Source organism: Pseudophryne corroboree, chromosome 7, assembly GCF_028390025.1.
Source record: "Pseudophryne corroboree isolate aPseCor3 chromosome 7, aPseCor3.hap2, whole genome shotgun sequence".
Lineage (NCBI taxonomy): Eukaryota > Metazoa > Chordata > Amphibia > Anura > Myobatrachidae > Pseudophryne > Pseudophryne corroboree.
This window is the reverse complement of record NC_086450.1, coordinates 497,675,696-497,681,930: the sequence shown is the minus strand read 5'-3', so window position 1 is coordinate 497,681,930 and position 6,235 is coordinate 497,675,696.

Here is a 6,235-nt window from a genome sequence, read left to right as displayed (position 1 = left end):
CCGCAGCAGCGCTATGTTATTGGTAGTAAGCGCCGCTGCAGCATCCCCCTCTCCTTCCGTATTGGCTGCGAAGGAGAGGGGGATGCTGCAGCGGCGCTTACTACCAATAACATAGCGCTGCTGCGGCTCCCTGCTCCCCCTCCCTCCTCCTTCTTCTCACCTCACTGCCTGCACCGAGGGAGCTGCACGAGGAGCCTGTCAGCGGGGAGAAGGTAAGTATATCCCCCCCCCCCCTCTCTCTCTCTCTCTCTCGGACACCGCCTGCCGCAATGTGTAAAAAATGGGACTGGCTGCCGCAATGTGTAAATAATGGGACTGGCTGCCGCAATGTGTAAAATAAGACTGGCTGCCGCAATGTGTAAAAAATGGGACTGGCTGCCGCAATGTATAAAAAATGGGACTGGCTGCCGCAATGTGTAAAAATGGGACTGGCTGCCGCAATGTGTAAAATGGGACTGGCTGCCGCAATGTGTAAAAAATGGGACTGGCTGCCGCAATGTATAAAAAATGGGACTGGCTGCCGCAATGTGTAAAATGGGACTGGCTGCCGCAATGTGTAAAAAATGGGACTGGCTGCCGCAATGTGTAAAATGGGACTGGCTGCCGCAATGTGTAAAAAATGGGACTGGCTGCCGCAATGTGTAAAAAATGGGACTGGCTGCCGCAATGTGTAAAAAATGGGACTGGCTGCCGCAATGTGTATAAAATGGGACTGGCTGCTGCAATGTGTATAAAATGGGACTGGCTGCTGCAATGTGTAAAAAGGGGGACTGGCTGCTGCAATATGTAAAAAGGGGGACTGGCTGCTGCAATGTGTAAAAAGAGGGACTGGCTGCCGCAATGTGTAAAATGGGACTGGCTGCCGCAATGTGTAAAAATGGGACTGGCTGCTGCAATGTGTAAAAAGGGGGACTGGCTGCTGCAATGTGTAAGAAATGGGACTGGCTGCTGCAATGTGTAAAAAGGGGGACTTGCTGCCGCAATGTGTAAAAAGGGGGCCTGGCTGCCACAATGTGTAAAAAGGGGGCCTGGCTGCCGCAATGTGTAAAAAGGGGGCCTGGCTGCCACAATGTGTAAAAAGGGGGCCTGGCTGCCGCAATGTGTAAAAAGGGGGCCTGGCTGCCACAATGTGTAAAAAGGGGGACTTGCTGCCGCAATGTGTAAAAAGGGGGCCTGGCTGCCACAATGTGTAAAAAGGGGGCCTGGCTGCCGCAATGTGTAAGAAGGTCCTGGCTGCCGCAATGTGTAAAAAGGGAGACTGGCTGCCGCAATGTGTAGAAAGGGGGACTGGCTGCCGCAATGTGTAAAAAGGGGGACACTGTCTGCTGTAATGTATAAAAGGGGCTCTACCTGGTGTAGGGGCGCTACTGTGCAGCGTAATTTGAATAATGTAGACTACTGTGCACCGTAGTATGAATTGCTATTATTTTGTGGCCACGCCCCTTCCCCGTGAAGCCACGCCCCTAGAATTTTTTTACGCACCTGCGGCGCGCACTAGCCCAATCTTACATGGGGGGGGGGGCGCGCCACTGTCGTTTCTTGCACACAGCACTAAAATGCCTAGTTACGGCACTGCCTCCTTCTATACTATTTCTGACAGTTCTTCCTCTTCTTCATATTATGAAGATTATATTCGCTGGCGTCTGAGGTTAGTAGCGCAACAAGAGCAAAACAGCATGCTGTAAAGTACGTGAAAAGAGCAGCCGTGCTGCGCGAGAAGCGGAAGAGGCACAAGCGGCTGAGTGAGAGCGATCATAGGGCTAAGAAGCGTCGCAATCTGCCAGGAGTGATGCACTGCGATTATACGGTGGTGTTGAGGGGCCTGCGTGATAGCTGTCATAGGAAGATTAGTAAGGGTGATTATGTGGACATTTTTGTGCTGACTGAAGAGGCTAAAAAGGAGTTTAAGGCGGCTAGAGCTAAAGGAGGCGTAGGGGCTGACGCATTTCGGTCATATGATAACTGGCTGGCCGGCTTCTGCATGTTTGCTGCTTGTTATTTGGAGGATAGGCCGGGTCATCATATGAACATCTTTCGGTACATACACCTTATACATTATATGCAGCGAACGTCCAAGGAGTCAGAATGGCATGCATACGATGAAAAGTTTTGGTGCAAGCAGGACAGTCTGCGGATCATCAATTTTGGGTGTAAGGACGTTGAAGTGTGGTTGGACGTCACTCAGTCTTCTCAAGATTTGAAGGAGCCCCGGCATATTGGAGCTGATAGTCAGCAGGCTGGTCCTCTTGAGCAGGGGGCTAGTGCGGAGGCTGTGTCAGGTCGAAAGTCAGGAGCTGCTTGTCAAGGGTATGTGCAGTCACCCACAAGAGGGACATGCTTTGCATACAATAATTTGGCGTGTTCGTTAGGCCGCAAGCGTTGGTTATGACACATATGCTTGCGCTGCAGTGGATTTCACCCAGTCTCTAACTGTTTTTGAGGGACTCGGCAGGATCCAAAAGCTGGTAAGTCGGGATTTGGTAAAACCACCGGTAGTGGGAACGCTCAGTAGGGCTCCAACGCCAGTCAGATTGGATACTATGGCCAAGCGGCTCAGCTGGTATCCAAATCAGGAGGTCGTAGAGTTTCTGTTGCAAGGTTTTCAGTTTGGTTTCTGCCTGCCAGTTGCGGGCAAGGTGCGAGTTCGGACCCCAAGGAATCTTCAGTCAGCTCGCACTTTTCCGTCAGTTTTACGCGATAAAGTTGAGAAGGAGGTTTGACTGGGCAGAATGGCAGGTCCGTTTGCTCTGCCCCCACTGGAGGATATGGTTATTTCTCCAGTGGGAGTGCTCCCTAAGAAGACGCCGGGTTCCTTTAGGCTCATTCAGCATCTGTCCTATTCATCAGGGTCATCAGTCAATGATGTGGAATCCGCATTTAGGTTACTTCATTTACATCCAGACTCATTCCGTTTTATGGGTTATCGTATCGGGATGGAGTATTTCATTGACAAGTGTTTGCCAATGTGATGTTCCGTTTCCTGCCCATTTTTTGGAAAGTTCAGCACTTTTTTACATTGGTGCGTGGAGTCTTCTACGGGGGGTCATGGGGTGGCGCATTACCTTGATGATTTCCTGTGCGTTGGGCCTGCGGATTCCAGGTGTTGCAGCGTGTTGTTATTTAGCATCAGAGCGCTCTTTTATCACTTTGGAGTGCCAGTGGCTGAAGATAAGACTTGCTTGTCATTTTTGGGTATCGAAATAGACACAGGGGTAGGCTCATGTCACCTTCCTCAGGTCAAGGTTGCCAAGCTTCGCAAAGTTATTGGGCAGTTCTTAGCGTCGCGCAAGGTCACGCTTCGGCAAGCTCAATTTTTGTTGGGCATTTTTTAACTTTGCGTGTCGGGTCATCCTAATGGGCAGGGTTTTTTGCGGAAAGTTGGAAAGGGCAACGGCCGGGTGTTCCAGACCGCATCATTTCATTCGCTTGTCTTCCGAGAACAAGAGACATTTGGCCGTTTGGGCCTCTTTCTTGGAAGAGTTCAATGGGGTGCGGATCTGGTTGACTCCGGTTGTCGACAATGCAGAATTACAGATTTTTACTGACGCCGTGGGTTCCTCTGGGTTTGGGTGCTACCTCGAAGGATCTTGGTGCATGGCTTCTTGGCCTGAGGAATGGTCTTGTAAGGGTCTTTTGCTTCTCAAGCTTTTCCCAATCATGGTAGCTTTGGAGGTTTGGGGAGAGTGTCCGTCCAATCACAGCATTTTGTTCAGATGCGATAATCTGGGTGTGGTGCATGCGATTAACAATCAGAGGGCGAAGTCGCTTGTTGTATTGAGGGTGCTTGCGCAGCTTGTGTTGGCTTGTTTGCATTGGTAGGTGTGGTTTCACGAGCAACATGTTCCTGGGGAAGTTAATGGAATTGCCCACGCTTTGTCCCGTGGGCAGTGGGAGAGATTTCGATTTTTGCTGCCTGAGGCTGATGCTCTTGGGACTCGCTGTCCCAGTTATATTCGGCAGGTGATCATTCTGGCCTGGAGGGATTAGCGATGCGGTCAATAGCCCCAAGTACGCTCAAGGCTTACAGTCAAGCTTGGAGTGAAAGGGAAGAGTTTGCCCGCGGACGGGGACACGGAGGTAAGAGTGGGCATCGGCTGATGCTTTCTTTTATTTGGCAACTCTTTGTCACTGGTAGGTCTAGAGCGGTTGTGTCACGGTACCTGGTGGGGATTTCATTTTTCGCTAAACTGAAGGGTCTCCCTGACGTTACAAAGAGCTTCCTCCTTGCGAAGGCTCTTAAAGGTGAGGCATGGCTGGCGCCAATGCCGCCTGATAGGAGATGACCGATTGATGTGGCTCTTCTGCCAGCAATCATCGGAGGTGTCGCCGAAGTAGCTTCTTCATTTTTTGAGGCGTTGTTATTCGAACTGCCTTTCTCCATGGCCTATCATGGGGCTTTTTGCATTTCGGATTTGGAGGCTAAATGGAAAGATTCGCCAATGCTCCAAGAGGATGTGGTTGTGGGTGAGAGGTCCTTGCTGTGTAGACTGCGTCGATCTAAGACGGACCAGTTAGGTAGAGGTTGATGGGTTACTTTGGTCTCGTCTTTGGATGATCACATTTGCCTGGTGATTTTGGCGGCTCTCTATTAGGCAGTTCGGCCCTACTTGAGTTGGTCCTGGCTGCTGCATTATGATGGGTTGCCATTGACGAAATACCAATTTCGCTGGATGTTAAGTCGCTGTCTGGCCAGCATGGGCCTGTCACCCATAGCTTTTGGTACGCATTCATTTCGGATTGGAGCGGCTATGTCACCCACATCAGCAAGGTTTTCCGTTAGGGAGATCCAGTTGTTGGGGCGTTGGAAATCTTCCAGCTACAAACGGTATATTCGCCCGGAGTTCTTTGTTTAGCATTCGTTAACGAGTTGATTGTTTAACTTGTTGAGTACTTCAATGTACAGCATGTCTCTGTTTGTTATCCCCTTTTTATCCTACTCATGGATTACCTACTCGCCGCTGATGGCAGTGGGAGTTTGGAGTTCTTTTTCACTTTTTTGCCTGACCTGACGGACTGAATTCGGTTTATTCTCTTTAATTCGGCTAATTGGATCCCAATTGAAAGTCCCCCAGCAAGTTTAAGTTTCACCTCCAGCTGAGTTTTTTCTGTGTTGCCCCCACCTCAACCTCCCACCCCTCTCCTTCCAGGAACAATAAGATTTTTCTTTTTCTTTTAAGTTTTATTTTATTCCTCTCTCATTGTGTCTTTATGTTTGCCTCGATTGGCTTGAAGCTTGTTTGCACGGTTAGGCCGTGGTACGCAAGAAATGTATTTTCTTTTTGGCAGATCCTTCAGGTTTATTTTATGCATCAATTCATTTGGAGTGAATTTACTAACATACTTTTATTTCCTTTCTATCATTTTAGGTTGGGTAGAGGATGAGATTACAGTGTGGGTAGTTGGTCACTCCTATGTTTACTGGGCAGCCAGGTTTATGGCCTCTAAGGGGGTGCAGTTTTTTCCACGGGCTTGTTGTGTTCGTTGGCTCGGTTGGTGCAGAATGTTGTGGCAGGACCTTAAGGGTAGGTTATTAGCTCTGGCTTGGGTGCATGGTGTCCCTGGGGTTTTGTTGGTGCACTTGGGTGGCAATGATTTGGGTAAGAGGACATCGTTAGATTTGAGATGTTCCATGGAAAGGATTTGGCTAGTATTGCCGTAGCTTGGCCTCACTGTGCATTGGTATTTTCGTTTATTGTTCCGAGGTTGTGTTGGCGTGGAGTGCCAGATGGTCGCCCTATTGATGAGGCCAGAAAAAAGGTGAATTCGGCAGTGGCGAAGTGGGTGTTAGCTCACGGTGGTGCAGTGATTCGCCATGATAGGATCACGTATCGTTATGATTACCTTTTTCGGGCAGATGGTGTGCACTTGTCGGAGGAAGGATTGGTGCTTTTCCTGGAGGATCTTTTTTCAGTTTTGGGTTCTTTAGGTTGTGGGTATGGTGGCGGTGTGAAGCCTCTATAAGAAGAGCCTTTCGCTGTTGGCGGAAAAGAGCAGCAGGTTATCGTGTTTTAGTTGTTAGTCACAGTTTTTAGTCGGTTTGGTGCTGTTTAGGTGCACTCACCTTCATTGACTGTTTTATCTGCTGGACCACCCTTCAGGGGGCAGCGTCATCACCCTTCAGGGTGAGTAGTCAAGGTAGAAGGTCTCAGTGGATACCTATGTTGTGTGATTATGATTGGTTTAGATTTAATTAGCTTGGGGTTTTTGTCATTGGATTTCAGCCGTTCTTTTTTCT